Source organism: Rhamphochromis longiceps, linkage group LG3 (assembly GCF_057381845.1).
Source record: "Rhamphochromis longiceps isolate RC_006_pf linkage group LG3, R_longiceps_female_GT1.1, whole genome shotgun sequence".
Classification (NCBI taxonomy): Eukaryota; Metazoa; Chordata; class Actinopteri; order Cichliformes; family Cichlidae; genus Rhamphochromis; species Rhamphochromis longiceps.
In genome coordinates this window covers 71433773-71450903 of record NC_140559.1, presented here as the reverse complement: position 1 = coordinate 71450903, position 17131 = coordinate 71433773, and the positions used below count along the sequence as shown (strand labels likewise).

The window sequence follows — 17131 nt, the reverse complement described above, 5'->3', positions numbered from 1 at the left end:
TACAGCTACTTTGTAAACAGAATAAAATCAGATCCAGGTTTGTTTAAGCTGGATGTGATTTGTTCTAGCAAACGAATTGATGAGTGTAGATTAAAATGTAAATATATGCATTATGTGAAGGTGTTCCTTTTTATGATTATTTACAGATAGCAACAAGAGGCGACACAGAATTCGCAAGGTCATCTTAGATGAGAAGAAACGCTTGGCGGCTGCTGTTGACGACTACAACAAGGAAACAAGCAACAAAGCAAATCGTATCCAGTGATGCCCTCATGCAGAGCGACGTTTGGCCCTGGCAGAGCACAAGTGAATGTAAGCTCTTGATTTCTAAATATCCTTTTTAAACAAACTCCCAGTATCTGAGCAGCAGTTGAATGTTTTGTTCTTGAATCATAATATGCTGCTATGTTTTCCCATCTGATGTTGTTAAACTGCAGCTGCTGCTGACCTCCGGACAAAGAGAAAGGTCTTTGAGAAGGTGATGGCTGTGAGGCGCCTGAGAGAGGAGGAGATGATCCTTTGCAGGGAGATGCAGCATCACTGGACAGTGTTGCAAATGCGATCTGTGGTGTTGGGGACAATCTCCTCAGACTGTAAGCACATCTTTTATTTATTTATACATTTGGTGATGAATTGATTGAAAATAAGAGCAGATGCTAAAGTCTTACTGGATCTTTTACCTATATTTGGGTTGCTAGCTAACACTGCCTTCTCCCTTAAAAAAAGTTTAATTACATGATCCTAACTCCTTGTGTTTATGAGGTGAGTTTTTTTGTCTGTTTGTTTGTTTTACTTATATTTAATAGTTTTGTTGTTTTTACAGCCTCCCTTGTTGGCATGTCGGAGGATGCACAGAAAGGACTCCATAGCCTGGTTTAAAAACAAAGTGAACTGAAAGCTGAAACGCTCAAAGTAAAGGACGTGTACAAGAGAATCCTCAGCCACCAACCACTCCTGGAAATGGACTCAGAGGAGGAGGACGTTTCAGACGATGAGAGTGATTTGAGCACTTCTGATGAAGACTGATTGTGTCATCATTGATGTTATGTTTGCTAGAATAAAAAGTTAATCACATCTGTTTAATGTGATTTTTATAATGTCTGTTTCAGAAATTGCTTATCAACAGACATTTTACATGTTGAGAAGAAAAATGTAATTCCCTTGGTGCAGTTGTTTACCCTGAATCATTCTTTCCCATCTAATTTAATGACTCGTGTACATGTTCAGATACAATAACATAATTGAATTCATGGGATGCTTTCTGGGCTGCTCAAATTACCACAAAATGTAAAAGCACCAGGCAGCACACTCACAAGGACATGTTTTGTTCAGTGTTTTGTTGAAGAAATCAACAAGTACAACTGAGATGTTTGCTGTAGTGGTGTGTTTGTTAAGAAGCATGCCAGCACACTGGTGAACTGACAGTCCCAGAATGCACCCGAGCCAGTGACTCGCCCCAGAACAAATGACATTAATTATCTAGAAAGACAACCGTGATCAAAGACTAAGTAAAAGAGTAGGAAACAAAAGATAAGGAAAGGTACTGTGGGGTAGGAAAGAAAGGCCAGAGCTGTGCAAAATGACCTCCAGCAGGCCACAAATATGCACGTCTGCTCAAACGGTCAGATACTGACTCAATGAGGGTGGTATGAGGGCTCGACGTCCACAGGTGGGGGTTGTGCTTACAGCCCAACACCGTGCAGGATGTTTAGCATTTGCCAGAGAACACCAAGCTTGGCAACTTTGCCACTGGCGCCCTGTGCTCTTCACAGATGAAAGCAGGTTCACACTGAGCACGTGTGACAGAGTCTGGAGACATATTGGAGAACCTTCTGCTGCCTGAGTTGGCAGATGCTCTAGTCCTGGAGTCTGGGAGGAGATCCATCAGGAGACCATCTGCCACTTCATCAGGAGCATGCCCAGGTGTTGTAGTGAGGTCATACAGGCATGTGGAGGCCACACAGACTACAGAGCCTCATTTTGACGTGTTTGAAGGACATTACATCAAACCAGATGAATGATTCTGTATTGCACTGATCAAGGAACCAACCCAATAGGAGCTAAAGGCATCCTCTTCACATTACTTAACATAGTGAGTTTATACTATGTTTAATGTGCATTTTCTTCATCAGTCTAGAACATAACATGTTAGCGCTCCCTGGTTCTTTTTGGAGACAGATCCTGAGACAGCAGGCAGCTTTGGAGAACTCATGCCAGCTGTGGTCATTAAGGAAAACTTTGATTTAATATTGATTTCATGACAACTATCCTCAGGCACATATTCCTGGATATATACAATGACACGAGTAGACACTAACCCCCAGCAGTCTGGTGCTATGACAGCATAACTAAGGGCTGACCTGAACCAGCCCCAACTATAAGCTCTATAAAGAAGTAAAGTCTTATGCCAACTCTTAAAAGTCTTGACCATGTCCACCTCCAAAACTCATAATGAACTTTGGAGGTGGACAGCTATCAAGCTCCTCACAGAGGAGCAGCTTGACAGCTAAAAGCTCCCAATTTACTTTAGTCCAAATACATGAATTCAAATTGAGGTGATAACTATTTATCAACAGTATGAATGTCTGTTCCCGTCCAACAAAGTTGTTACTACATACCATGTTGAGCAGGGCTTCCACTTGACTTTAACTTCTTTTTCCTGAAAAACATGATATAAACAAACAATTAATTCAGAAAGACATGCAGGTTGCATACAAAAAGGAGCCTACAAACATTTGTGTACTGTTGAATGGCTCAATATATTATACAGTTAGTTTACAAAAACATAAGAACCACTACAATGCTTGTACTGCCAGCATCGAGTGCATGTCAGCAAAGCAACACTGCTTACATTGTGGCTCACAAGCTCCACTCCTTTTCATCAAAACCAAAATTTTATCTACATTCTGTTTTTTACACTTTAAATCCCAGTTAGGTTAAATATTACCAGTAGCTTTTCAGATAAAACAGTAATAAAGTCCTAATGGTTTCATAAATCTTCATATTTTTTTTCATATAAGCATCGGGGACAAGGCTGTCTTGCAACTGTTGAGGTCACTAGTGTGCGCCCTATTTCTTCCAGGATCACTCTTCATTTGTAGGTTTTAGTGGACTCCTACTACTGTGAAGTGGTTTTCATGGGACAGGGGCTTGTATTCCAAGATCTGGGAGATTGTAGAAATGAGCTGTGATGCCCTTCTTGCCATCTTTCCAGAAATATCAGTGATCTGGAAGCTGTTAGGCTGACTTACAGCAGCAGCACTTTCTGCACCTGCAGAAACTCCAGGACACATTTACTAACAGTGTTTGTTGCTGTGTGTGCTGCAGCTGCAGCTTTGAATTTTTTTTGAGAGCTAATATTTTGGCTATGGTGTCTTGTTATGAAATGTACAAGAGTAAGAGTGTTAGCATGTGTGTCAAAGCTACGTTTGACTGGGAAACTCAAAGCTCAATAACCTGTATCAACAACAATTCACTGCAGCCTGTGTAATATTTGATGCATCATAATTTATTCCAGTCTATCTTGCAAATACATGTTTGCGTTGCAATGTCATGCACAACACACACAACTATTAGAGCCTTAAGATCAAACCTGCGTCATTCTTTTGGTCCACTGCAGTGTAGCAGTCAAACAAGGAGAAGTGAAGTGGCCCCAAATGGCCAGGATAGAGATCAGAGGGTTAATGCGTAAAATGCATAAAAATATTATTGATTACAGGATAATACATTAATGTTAATATCAACAATAAGCTTTTTACTCTGAAGTTACAAGTATAAACAATGCTGTTGCATTTACACTTACATTTTTTACTATAAGTATGGAAACAAGTGAACAGCATTTTATAATAAGTTTAACTGGAATTCTGTACACTGAAAAACAAACAACAGATAAAAAACACAAACAAACAGCCAGTGCCTTCATCTGTCCATTAAATGTCAAACATCGCTTTGACCTGTAGTCTCTGCTCGTCAGCACATGCTTTTAAAAAGAGCTCCATGTCCTCTGCAAACTGAAAAACAAAGAGGAAGAAGTCCCTCTACACAAAAACACTGTGGATGACAGGCCAGGCAAACATCTATTGACCTGTTTGAATGCCTCCTCATCATGTGAGCCTTGAAGTTTTTTTATAAGAAGACTAAGACCACAGTGAGGACGTTTCATTTTCATGGACTTTCCACAAGCCCCAGTTTCATTTAGCACAGAGGGTGGAGCACATGAATGTTCTACCCAAGATTCAGGAAATGGTTTAGATGCTGGAGACGAGACATGGAGAGGGAGACGAGGCTCCACGGAGAGTTCAGTGGGGAGCAGTCCTGAATGCTGACATGACAATAATTGCCTTGCCATATCCCCACGCTGTATGACTGTCATGTTACAGAAGGGCAGTGAAAGTGCACCGGCACATCATTTTGTCTGTAAGAGAGAAAAAAAGAAAAAACATGTAATTTAAATGTAGTTGTATAGAATGCAGTCAGTTTATCTAACAATCAGATTGTACATATTAACAAAAATATCCAAGCCGTCCTCAATAATGAAAGCAAAATGGTGTGGATCACAAGAGCTGTCAGGAAATGTGGTGAACAGGAAAAATATTTAATGAAAACACTTTTTTTCTCTCGCTGATGAATGAACTGAACTGTACAATGTGAAAAATAACTTTTAAGTCAACAAAGACCTGCAGAGGTGCTGAAAAGAAGTGCATATTTATGACTTTAACTATGAGGTATATTTAATACCAACATACCTTTGAAAGGCAAAGCACTTTGAATGTGTCCATTTATATGCTGCTCAATCTTTGCCCTGACAGCAGGGCTGAAAGTGGGGCACAGAGGGCAGTGAAACAGCCAACACGTGGTGCATTCCTGCAACTCTGGCCTGGAGGCAGAACTCCAATTTGATATTTGCATCTAAAACAGAGAGAAAAACAGATAAACACCATATACACATTTAAGTTCAGGTTTTAGCAGAAATAACACGTTACAGTTAGCATGTAAGAGATTTGGGAGAAAATTCTTTACAAAAACATAATTTACAAGAAACTTTTATTTGTGACATACGTATCTATTGACATATAAAAGACAATTGAACAAAGGCTAACTAACATCTGGGCAATAAAACAGAATAAATAGAGAATATTAGTATTTATACATATATAAAACTCTCTGTGACGACCTTTACAATGTTTTTGCAGGTGGAATGAGAGATATGAATAAAGTGCAATATGCAGTAAATGGAACAATGTGCATTGATGTTACAGATCGTGAAAAGTAGTGAAGTGAATTTGTTCATAACAAGCAAAAATCAAATACGTTTGAAACTGACCACTAAATGCTAACCAGAGGTGTCAAAAGTGCACATTCTTACTAAAGTTTAGATGCCTCGGGGGTCTGACCGTTGTTGTAGCATTTTTGGCTGTAACTTGATGTATGCTTTATGCACTAATTGATGCCATAGGCCGATGTTGTAGTTTGGTGTAGTAATTGGTGTAATTCGTTGTGAGTTGCAGTCATTGTGTTTGTGCAGTCTGTGCATTTGTTTAATAGTTCGATGAGCCGTTTGGAATAATGCCGCCCTCTGCTGGACAGATATCGTGTTGTCCCTGAGTCCTTCTGATCCTCAGCACTTTCTATCAGGAGACAACGCACTCAGGTCCCATCTGACGTTGTTCACTTGATGTTCTGAAGCCCAGTACGGACCTTAACACGGGCTCCATGTGGACATATTAGATTAACTGTTTTTAAGACCAGTTTCTTGAATTACATGACGGTGTGGTTTTTATTTTGTGCTTTTAGTGCAGAGAGAGTCTCTGTGGAGGTTGGATGTTCTCCCCGTGTTTGTGTGGGTCCTCTCAGGGGACTCTGGCTTCCTCCCACAGTTCACACACATTCAGGTAGTGGGGTTAGGTTAACTGGTGAATAAGTGTGAGCGTGAACGGTCGTCTGTCTCCTCACCCTGTGTTAGCTGGGATCCACTCCAGCTCGTACATGCCCGTCAGGCACCATCCTCATACCTGTTCTGGTAAATCCAGTCCTGGAAGACACAGCTCACCTGGAATCTGTGTTCATGTTATAAAATGTTACATTTCATTAGAAGTTGGTTGTATTCCAGTTTTATGTTGCAGTTTTCACTTTTGAAAGGGAAGGTTAGTCCAGCTCAGTCAGATGCTGAATGCTCTCTTTCAGTACGTTGTTGTATTAAACGATGACTCAGCAGACGACACATTGTAGCCATGTTAAAAATCATGCAACAGACCCTTGGTCACGATGTCGTTGTGGGGATGTCTAAAGGCTGGGTTCCTTCTAATAACTGTAACAAGTGTTTATGGCGCTCCTTGTGATGCTGGGTCAAAGTTCAGCCTCTGAAGACCTCGACGTGTTTGAAGTTATCCACAGGCTGCGAGGTCCACTTCAAAGGTGTTCTATGTTAGATGTTGGTCAGGTTAATCAAAATGGAAACTGTTGAGTTTACACATTAACCAACATGGTCCAGCACTAAACATCGTAACGCCTTTAGTTTATGGAGAGAGGATGCTGCCATCAAATTCAAAATGGGCTAATATTTTTCTTTAAATGTTTCATTTTCTCACTTTGTTTAAAATACTGGTTTACAGGATTTGCAAATGATTGCATTCTGTTCTTAATCATATTTAACACAGCGGATCAAACGTGGGGAAGTGGGTGTTACATTCAGATTGTGGGATACATTTAGGAAATGTAAAACTTTTGATGTCAATGTTGTTTATTTGCAGGCAGTGGCGGTCCTAGCCTGTTTGGCACCCTGGGCGAACAATCCCTCTGGCGCCCCCCCCCCCCACACACACACACACACACACAGACACAAATCCTTACACACATTAACATAAAGCTGCTGCACACACACACACACACACACACACACACACACACACACACACACACACACACACAGACACAAATCCTTACACACATTAACATAAAGCTGCTGCACACACACACACACACACACACAGAGAGAGAGAGAGTATGCATTGTATGCAGACGGCTACCAAACAGCCATCATAATTCGTCATACAATGAGAACAGGACAAATCAACAATTGACAAGGACTAATTAATATTTAAATCTGTAACATAATGTATTGTTTGGAGTTTAGTCTGTTACTGTTTGTTTTTTTACCATTTCTTCTTGGAGCAACTGTAACCCACATAATTTCTGACTCACTCTGATTCTGATAGTTTCAGGATGACCTGCCATTATCCAATCACACATCTGCTTACCTGCATCTTTTGCTCGTTTCTCCTCCTCTTCTTTTCTATTTTTTCTAAGTTGAGCACCATGATGGCTTTGAACTTTTCTTGTCCATCTTCCATTGGTTTTAATTTTGCACTCCAGTATGAACACAAATCCCCCAACACAAGGATCACCACAACATGATCTAATAGACCTACACCTTAGTTCACAGATTCACTTCATCTAGGGTGCATTTCTGAGATTTCACACAACCCAGGATTCAAATCATGAATACATAATGGACTTGGATTTACAACATTATAAATGAAATGTGCTCTTTTTGGAAGCAGCAGGGGCCCCCTCCCCTCAAACTGTAAATTTAAATTGTTATTGATCCTTTACCCCTGGTCCTAAAGTGTATATTTATTTTCTTACTCTTCTTATTGTTTGTTTACTTGCACTGCTGTAACTGGAGCCTCGTCATCTCATATCTCTGTATACTGGACTGTCTGTAGCGGAGATGACAATAAAGTTTACTTTGACTTTGGCAGCGAGCAGGCGCACCGAGGGCTCTCGTGCTCTCGCGCTCACTTTCGTGTATAGAATTTCGAAAAAACATTGGTGCAAATTATAAGTCTGTATCATGATGCCTGGTGTTTTTGTGTTTGTTGGTTTGTTTTTATTTTTCTTTATTTTGTGAGTTGGTTATTAGATGCTGCTCCAGCCGGTCAGACTCATCTGGCTAACCTAACAGCAGTCCTGGCCAGGCTAGAAAAATATGGATTGAGAGCAAACAAAAACAAATGTGAGTTCTTCAAGGATGCCATTGAGTATTGTGGACACAAGATCGACAGACATGGGCTCCACAAAACCGAGGACAAAGTTGAAGCAGTCCTGAAGGCACCAGACACTAAAAATGTGAGTCAGCTACGTTCATTCTTGGGCTTAATTAATTATTACCACAAGTTTCTACCAAACCTTTCAACAGTCCTGCACCCGCTGAACTCTCTGCTGCAACAAAATGTCAAATGGAAATGGACAAAAAACTATGAAGAGGCATTTAATTTAGTTAAGTTAAACAGCTCATTACATCAGAGGAGATTCTGACACACTTTGACCCCAAGCTACCACTTCGCCTCGCCTGTGATGCCTCACCATATGGCATTGGTGCCGTGCTATCTCACAAAATGCCTGATAGATCCGAACGACTACTTGCCTTTGCCTCAAGGTCCCTAAATGCAGCCGAGCACAACTATACGCAGATAGACAGAGAAACACTCAGTCTAGTGTGGGGAGTGAAGAAGTTTAATCAGTATTTATATGGACGACACTTCACCCTGATCACAGACCACCGACCGCTGGTGTCCATCTTTAACCCTCAGAAAGGTATTCCAACCATGGCTTGCATACGCTTGCTTGGGCTTTGTTCCTGGGTGCACACACCTACACCATTGAGTTCACAGGGACAAAGCTACATGGAAATGCAGATGGACTTTCACGTCTTCCACACATGCAACCCACCGAAGAAATGACTGATCCAGCTACTGTGTTTCATGTTACACAAATGGAACCCCTACCTGTCACAAGTGCTCAGGTGAAAAGAGAAACGAGCCAAAACACAATCTTGTCAAATGATCTTACTGTGAATGGTTGGCCGTCCTGTAGTGACACTCAGTTCTCTGCGTACTCCACCCGCAAAGACCAACTATCCGTTTGCCAAGGATGTGTCATGTGGGGAACTCGTGTCATCCTGCCACCCAAACTACGTACAAAGGTACTGGACTCACTGCACGATGGACATTTGGGTGTTAAGATGAAAGGTCTTGCTAGAAGCTATGTTTGGTGGCCAGGCACTGATTGTGAAATGGAGAATATGGCTAAATCCTGCATTGTTTGCCAGCAGACGCTGCGCCAGCCTCAAACAGCACCTGTACACGCGTGGGAGTGGCCATCTGCTCCATGGCAACGCATTCATATAGACTATGCTGGCCCATTTATGGACTAAATGTTCCAGGTTGTGGTTGATGCCCACTCAAAGTGGCCAGAAATCTTCCCCGTAAAGCAAGCAACAGCTGCCAGCACGATCAATAGTCTTTGGTCACCGTTTGCACGCACAGGTCCGCCACAACAGCTCGTAAGTGACAATGGTCATCAGTTTACTGGAGAGGAGTTCCAGTGTTTCCTTAGGAGTAACGGCATACGACATATCACTTCAGCTCACCATCATCCTGCAACAAAGCTGAACCAGCCAGTCGCACAGAGGGGAAACCGCTACAACAGAAAATTGACAATTTTTTTACTGTCTTACCACTCATGCAACAACTGGACACACACCTGCAATGCTCTTCATGGGATGAGATCTGAGATCACATCTAGATTTGCTGAAACCAGACATTCGCAAGGATGTCCAAGATAAACAGTCTTCCATGGTGGAAGCAACAAGAAACAAAACCAGGTTCTTCAATGTTGGACAAAGAGTTCTCGCCAGAGACTACAGAGACCCAAGTCAGAAATGGCATTCTGGCACGATTCGTTCACGGACCGGACCGCTGATATACACCATAAATGTTGGAGCCAACTTAGTCTGGTGTAGACATGTTGATCAGATTCTAGATGCAGAATGTCACGTAGTTCCAGAGCAACCCGAGAGGACACATCTACACCTCAAGATTCAGAAGAGTTTGCCCTCGCTTCACCACCTGAGGTTCAGGGTTTACGTGAAACCACCAATGTTCAAACACCTGAACTTTCCACACAGAGCACTATGGACTCTGACCAAACAGGCAGACGTTACCCTGAGAGAAATCCCAGAGCACCTCAGAGACTGAACTTATAGGTTTCCAGTTCATTTTGTAAGGAAAGCAGTTAAAATGTTTAAGAGGAAACAACCTACCTCTATGTTGTAAATCACTGAGTAGGTGTCATATTTCAGTTTAAGTACAATCTTATGCTTATGCATAAGCTTATGCTAGACGAGTCCAGAAGTACAGAAACCTTGTGTACAGCGTTGGAGATGAAGTTCTTCTCTTGAACATGAAACGTTGAAGGAAGGGAGGAAGACTTGATCCAGATTTTTCAGGACCCTACACCATTCAAGACATCGCTGGCAAATGTGTGAGATTAAAAAAACACGGAAGGAGCAACTTTAAGAAATCACTACAGCATTGACCATATCAAGCCATACAGAAGAAGCCACCATGTAAATATCAGTGACAATTAAAAATACCCAACTCGCAGTCAGACGGTGAACAGCAGCACAGACCTGAAGATGCCTCCCTGCCATCCTACTGCTAACCCTCAGTGCCAGCAAAGTCCAGAGGATTCATTATGCACCCAAAACGGCTGACACAAGGAGTTTAATTGTGTTCCAGGACCAGAAACGCGTGAACAAGAACTTCCCTCCCGGAAACAAAGCTTAGAAAATGAAGGTGACATAGTGAACAACTCTTTTTGACCCATTGGTCATTTGTTGCCAGTTTGGCGTTGCAACTTAATTGACTGTTGCATGACTTTGTTTGCATTTTGAAGTCTTCAACTCATATTGGATATAAAGAAACATGCAACGTGCACTGAGCTTGTGGAAGTCTGGAAATGGATCTGCCTGTCAGTAATTTTCTATTTTGCCCACCCGCTGTACCTTTCCTATTTCTCTGCGTGTAAATGCATGCCTATTGTATTGACTTTTTCCTGTTGTGGCCCGTCGGCCTTTACCAAGCGTATCCACTAGAAATCTCATGCATGCCTAAGCTAACTTATCATATTTTTCTTTTAGTAAAGAGGCTATGGCGTGCAAAGGATACTGGGCGCTTGGAGGCAGCTGTTGGACCATACAAGTTATTGGATTCCTCTTTTCGAACACTGCAGGGGTCACGGTGGTTTCTGATGAGGTAAGAGAACTTATCATTATTGAGTCTGATTTCGAGGTTCTGCTCCTTCTGAAGCATTTGCAGTGCAGAGACCATTAATAGTTTAAAATGTGCGGGTAGGTGGGGGGGGGGTTATATTGCAAAACTCTGATAAGGTTTCACCCATTCACTTCAACAGGAAAAAATGTTATCAACCACAACACAGATGTTGTGACATCTGTGACATCATAATACCCAGTTTCAGTATATGCAGAAAGAACCTTTATCAGCAATTCGATTCCTTTAGATGTTTTTGTGTACAGCACTCAAGCAGTTACTTCAAAAATTGTTGCTGTTGTTGTATAAACTCAGATTTTTCAAAACAGGTCATTGATGCATATCTGCACCGTGTTATTGACAGACGAAAGGTAAGTAAGAAATGTCATTTACCTACTAATTTTGAAATAAAAAAAAACCCTATTTACTGTTCTATAACATTTTTCTATACTTGTGCAGAATGCTGCACACCTGCTCTGTTCAGTAGTTGCAAGCTCGTTGTTTTCTGGGCAGTTCAGATGCCTCAACTGGTATGTTGAAAGCTCAGAAGTGGTCCAAACAGTTGACTCCTTTCTGTTGCTGAGGAAAGAGTTCGGTTCCTTTAAAGAAGACTATATTTGAAAACACCCTGAGACGCATGGTACCTAAGTAAATCCAAATTACTCTGCACTTCCAATCCCACAGATGAAGTTCCCAGTTGAAGACGTGGCTGTGCCCTGTGAACTTTGGTACACACTGGATTCTTGTGGTATGTGTTCATTTTGTTATTAATTTGCATAATTTGTTGTGAAGCAGTTTCTTGCACAAAGTGTTATTTTTAAATAAGTTTTCAGTGGCACAAACAATTGTAATTTTTAATTTAACTTTTTCTTTAGATTGTCAACATTTCTGCACAGAAAATACTGCTCATAGACCCCATGGGAATGAAGGTGTTTATGACAGGAAAATTCTGCGCAACTGGAGGTATGTATGATACTGAGGTGTTATTCTTAGATTAAAAAAAAAAAAAATCTTGTTTCATTACAAACACTTTTGTTCAACTAGGAATTTTCTGAGGATGAGAGGGCATGAAGACACCATGGAGTGGCAGTTACAGACTATGCAACACAACAAGCGACAGGATTCCTGCAGTTGTGGAGTTTTACTGTTAAAGGTAACCCGTATTCAAATGATTCAGTTTCTTGTTAGCTAGAATTAAGACTTTAAGTGAATTTAAGTGAAGTGAAAGTTATTTCGGTCAACAACAACAAAGATGATCATTTTACATAGAAGTACTTAATCATACAGTAACTGAAAAAGGAATAGGCTGAAGCCTTGTGGCTTATAATTATCCTATCCTTTACCTAATTAAGACTTTACATTCTAATTATGATCAATCTCACAGTTTGCAGAACACTACCTTGATTTTGGAGAGGTCAGTGAGGTGTCAACCACTACAGAGCCAGTTGTGCTGGAGCGAATGCAGCTAGCTTGCACCCTACTTGAAAATCGAGGTAAGTCCAGTAAAGTCCTTATCACGTTAGTGCGTACTTCCAATTTAAATAGTGCTTTTCAAACAGCACAGTACAAATAGTGCTCTTCAAACACTTTCAGATAAGACCCTTCTCAAAGTCTAATTTAGACTAATTTTCCAGGAAGTATATTTGGAAAAAATGTACTATTATTTTTTAATTATTCAATAAATAATGTTTGATTAAAACCTAACTATGATTGTGTTTCAGGGAACGCTGAGGACTACTGCATTGTTTGCTCCATGTTAGATGCTAACGCTGACCGCAGCATGATTGAAATGGTAAAACAAAACAAAACAAAAGAAACACATAAGTCTTAGTATCATTACTTGCCAATCATAATTAAAATGTTGAGTAATAGTATTCACCAAACAGAATATGAGCCATTTATTTTTCCTTTCCAGGTGCAGTGTGAATCTTGCCAAAGATGGGCACATTTTGCATGTGAAAAATATAAAGAGAGCAACCAAGAATATAAATGCCAAAAATGTAGCCAGAGTCAGACAGACACTGTGCAGAGACTGTAGAAGGACAGAGCAGCAGCAGAGCAGTCCAGATACACTGATGATCCTCTGTCAGATCCAGAGGGACACACAGGGATGATGCTGGACTCTACATTGTGTCTGACAGTGGAGCTGTTCTCAGAGCAGTTCACTCTGCAGCACTGACAGTCATCTGCACTTCTTCTCATTCCTCTGTCAGTCACTGCTGGATGAAGCTCTCCTCTCCACCTCCCAGTAACATGGCCCAGTCAGAGCGTCTCTACACACAAGCTGCTGTTGCTTCAACCTCTCTGGATCATCAGGACACAGCTCCTCCTCTCTCAGCACACACACCGTCCTATTTACCACCAGCTCCACCTGCAGAGAGAAGAAGGAAGAGCAGAGGAGATAAACGAGTGTTTCCAGAGACTCTTCATCAGCTGTCAGTCAGTGATGCAGCACATCCAGTATAAAGAGCAGCAGGGACTTCAGTGCTGGGACTGTACTAGGACTCATTGTTGCTTCACTTTTTCTAATCTTTGGATTTTTATTGAAGTTGATGAAAATGTTTTTCCCTCCTAGTTTGAGTTTGGACTTTCATTCATTAGAAGAACCTTGGTGTGTCCACTCTGAGCTCTGTAGGAACCCCAACAACAAGCCCAACAATCCAGATGGACGGTTCCAGCTGTTAACTGGAGGAATTCCATCCAAACATCTGCTCTCACTAAATTCTTCCTCACCTACAGACTGTGTTCTTCACTGCTTTAAACTTGGAAATGAATGCAGTCATTGGTCTGCGTGCTGCTTTGTTCAGAGAGCTGATTGGCTGTTGACAGTGTTTGATCAGAGCGTGTCAGCCGTTACCATGGTGACCATAAAGGTCAGAAACAGGAAGTGTTTGTGTCCAATCCTGAAGCCTGTCACCATTCTCCTCTCACAGCTTCACTGAGAAGCTGCAGCTTTACAGGAAACACTGGATCTTTGTTTCATACTGACTGTGTTTAGTACAATACTGCTGACAGCACCACCCACTCACTCCATCACTCTACTTACAGCAGAGTCTCCAGTCTGTAGTCTGGACTCTGCTGAAGATCAGACAGCTGCTTCACATCTGGATCCTTCAGGTTGTTTCCTGGCAGCTCCAGCTGTCTCAGATGGGAGGGGTTGGACTTCAGTGCTGCTGCCAGATAATCACAGCTGATCTCTGACAAATCACAGTAACTCAATCTGTATAAAGAATGAAAGATGTAAGTTTATTAGACAAAGTGTGAGCTTGAAATCATTCAGTGTTTCATCATCTGTTCAGAGCTGAAGAAGGTTCAGAATGTAGAAGTTTAGAAAATGGAAACTCCAAACAGCTGAAGCCAACAGGAAGCAGCTTCAAACAGGAAACTGTGCAGAGTTTCAGACTATATGTCCTGATGCAGCCAGTTGGATTTTGGAGATTTGAATCTCTGTTCTGTGACTAAGTCCTTGAATCATTTCTTCCAGTTGGTCCAACAAGACAGACTAAGTGTTGGACATGTGTTGTGGCTCCATTAGGGGAGCTTCTAAATGTGATGTGATGGCCCCTCTGGGTCTGTCAGGTCACAGGACTGAAGAGAGCTCAAACTGGGCACACAGTTGTTCCAGTCTGGACCAAAGACTCTATACTGGGACTGAGGGACTGCTTTGACTGCACCCACTGGGACTTTTTAAAGGCTCATGTTCTCACTTAGATCATCGATTTCTACTTACATTTCTTTCTGGGAAAAATGGGGATTACTTTGGAAACAGGAAGTATTTTCCCCAATAAGCAGCCCTGGATTAGTAAATCACTCCAACATGTTCTCAGGCAGAAGAAGTTGTCTTGTTATGAGGGAGAGAAGAAAAAGATTGAGGCACAGAAACTTGTTGAAAGAGAGATAAAGCAGCTAAAATCAGGTGTAAAAGTAAAGCAGAGGATGAGCTGAATAAAGGACACTCAAGGCTGGCTTGGAAAGGAATGAAGTCCATGGTGGGGATGCAGAACAAGGAGCAAAGATGAATGTGATGCTGAATCAGCAGAAGACTTGGACTCATTTGATTCCAGCTTTGATATCATTGATTTCAATGAAGAGCTTTGTGATTGTAGCAAAGGGCTGGTAGCTCTGAGAGTCCCACTGATGAGGTGTTTGTGTGGAAATCTCTTAGTGGGACCAAAGAGAGAAAAAGCCCTGGTCCTGATGCTGTGGGAGGGAAATGATTGAAGTGTGCTGTGAGGAACTGACTGGGAGATTTTCACACATTTTCCAGTCCTCCTTGGAACAACAGGAAGTTCCCAGCATATGGAAACAAAGGTTAAGTGTCCTATGGCACTCAGTGATGATGGTGCTGTGGCCCCACCACCTCCACCTCTTTGTAAAGGAACTAACTGTCATCTGAAGCTTCAAATGGAACTAAGACTTCCTCCACTAGGTGGCAGTGTCTGATGAGAAAGTGTTAGTGGAGCTGGCCTGGAGTCAGAAACAGGAAGATGCAGGATTTGGGCTGAAATGGGGAAAAGTGGTTGGCACTAGTGCCTTAAAGCAAGAAGGTTGTAGGTTGAAGCTTGTTGGCCTTTCTGTGGAGGTTGGATGTTCTCCCACAGTCCAATGAAATGCTGCTTAGGTTCATTGGTGCTTCTAAATTGGCTGTAGGTGTGGATGTGAGAGAGTGCTTCTCTGTCTCTCTCTGTTGGCCCTGTGATGGACTGTTCACCTGTGCAGGTGGACCACGCCTCTTGCCCTATGACAGCTAGGGCACAGGCTGCAGCCCTGTGAGCCTAAGCTGAATAAACAGTTAGCAAAAATGATCCATAGATGGCCTGAAATCCCCCAGTTAGCAGTTTGGTAGATAGCTATGACATGCTAATCCCATCCAGCAGCTGTATTCTACCTGTAAGCTGATCCCTGCTGAGCCAAAGCACTTTTTCATATACAAATTACAACCTTTAATAGAAACCTATTGGTCAGCATCTTATTAGCCTGCTGTTAGCTTCATTCCACAGAAAACTGAGAGAAACTAACAGAGTTGATAAAGAATAAAGAGAAATGTGCTGATTTAAAGCCTTTGAAGTGCTTCAGATGATCTCTGTCCACTTCTGTCCACTCATTCATTCATGTAAGCTTTCTAATGCAGCTTTGATCTTCACAGTCTGCTTCATGAAACTCATTCTAACCCTGAATGTCAGAGTGTTCCTCCTTCTCTTTCCCATCATTCATGCTGGCAGTGGAGGAGATTTGGATGTTGGACTGTGTTTTGGATGATGTGTGTATGTTTGTGTTGGACTGCTGTCTGTAAAGCAAACGCACATTTTGCTTTGGATTTCAGTGTCAGACAGACTTTAAGGTGGAATGAAGAGTTGGAGAGTTTCACAGTGAATTATCCAGTGGAGGATTTTTCTTCTTCTTTGAAGGTTTGAAATGTGAACATTGTTCTGCTGCAGTCAATGGACTAAACCAGAGAAGAAGAAAACAGACTTTACCATGAAGATCCTCAGTGTGGATCAGTATAATATCAGCCTGATGTCTGCAGTTTAGTGTCAGCACAACTTTCACATCATATTCATCTCAGCACAACTAAAACATGCTGACTGACCTCAGAGTTTCAAGTCCACATCCTGGACTCTCCAGGAAACCACACAGATGCTTCACTCCTGAATCCTGCAGCTTGTTGTTCAGGCTCAGGTCCAGCTGTCTCAGATGGGAGGGGTTGGACTTCAGTGCTGCTGCCAGATAATCACAGCTGATCTCTGACAAACCACAGCCCCACAATCTGTATAAAGAATGAAAGATGTAAGTTTATTAGACAAAGTGTGAGCTTGAAATCATTCAGTGTTTCATCATCTGTTCAGAGCTGAAGAAGGTTCAGAATGTAGAAGTTTAGAAAATGGAAACTCCAAACAGCTGACAGAGTTCATACGCCTTTGTCAGGGTCAAATTCAAGCAAGACCATGTGAAAATTAAAACACATCATCCTAGGTGAACTTAAACACCTTTGTTCCCCTTTTGTTAAGACATAGAAAAGT

At 41.7% G+C, this 17131-nt stretch overlaps 2 long non-coding RNA genes across 2 annotated transcripts in view; one reads left to right on the top strand and one right to left on the bottom strand.

Moving 5' to 3' along the window:
• The window catches only part of LOC146676658 (uncharacterized), a 55183-nt gene extending 38313 nt beyond the window's left edge, over positions 1 to 16870 (bottom strand). Inside the window, exon 1 of the long non-coding RNA XR_014910574.1 lies at positions 16702 to 16870. This is a non-coding gene — a long non-coding RNA (uncharacterized LOC146676658). The remainder of the gene's footprint in view (positions 1 to 16701) is intronic.
• LOC146676653 (uncharacterized) overlaps positions 1 to 17131 on the top strand; it is a 448379-nt gene that overhangs the window by 327401 nt on the left and 103847 nt on the right. The window lies entirely within an intron of this gene.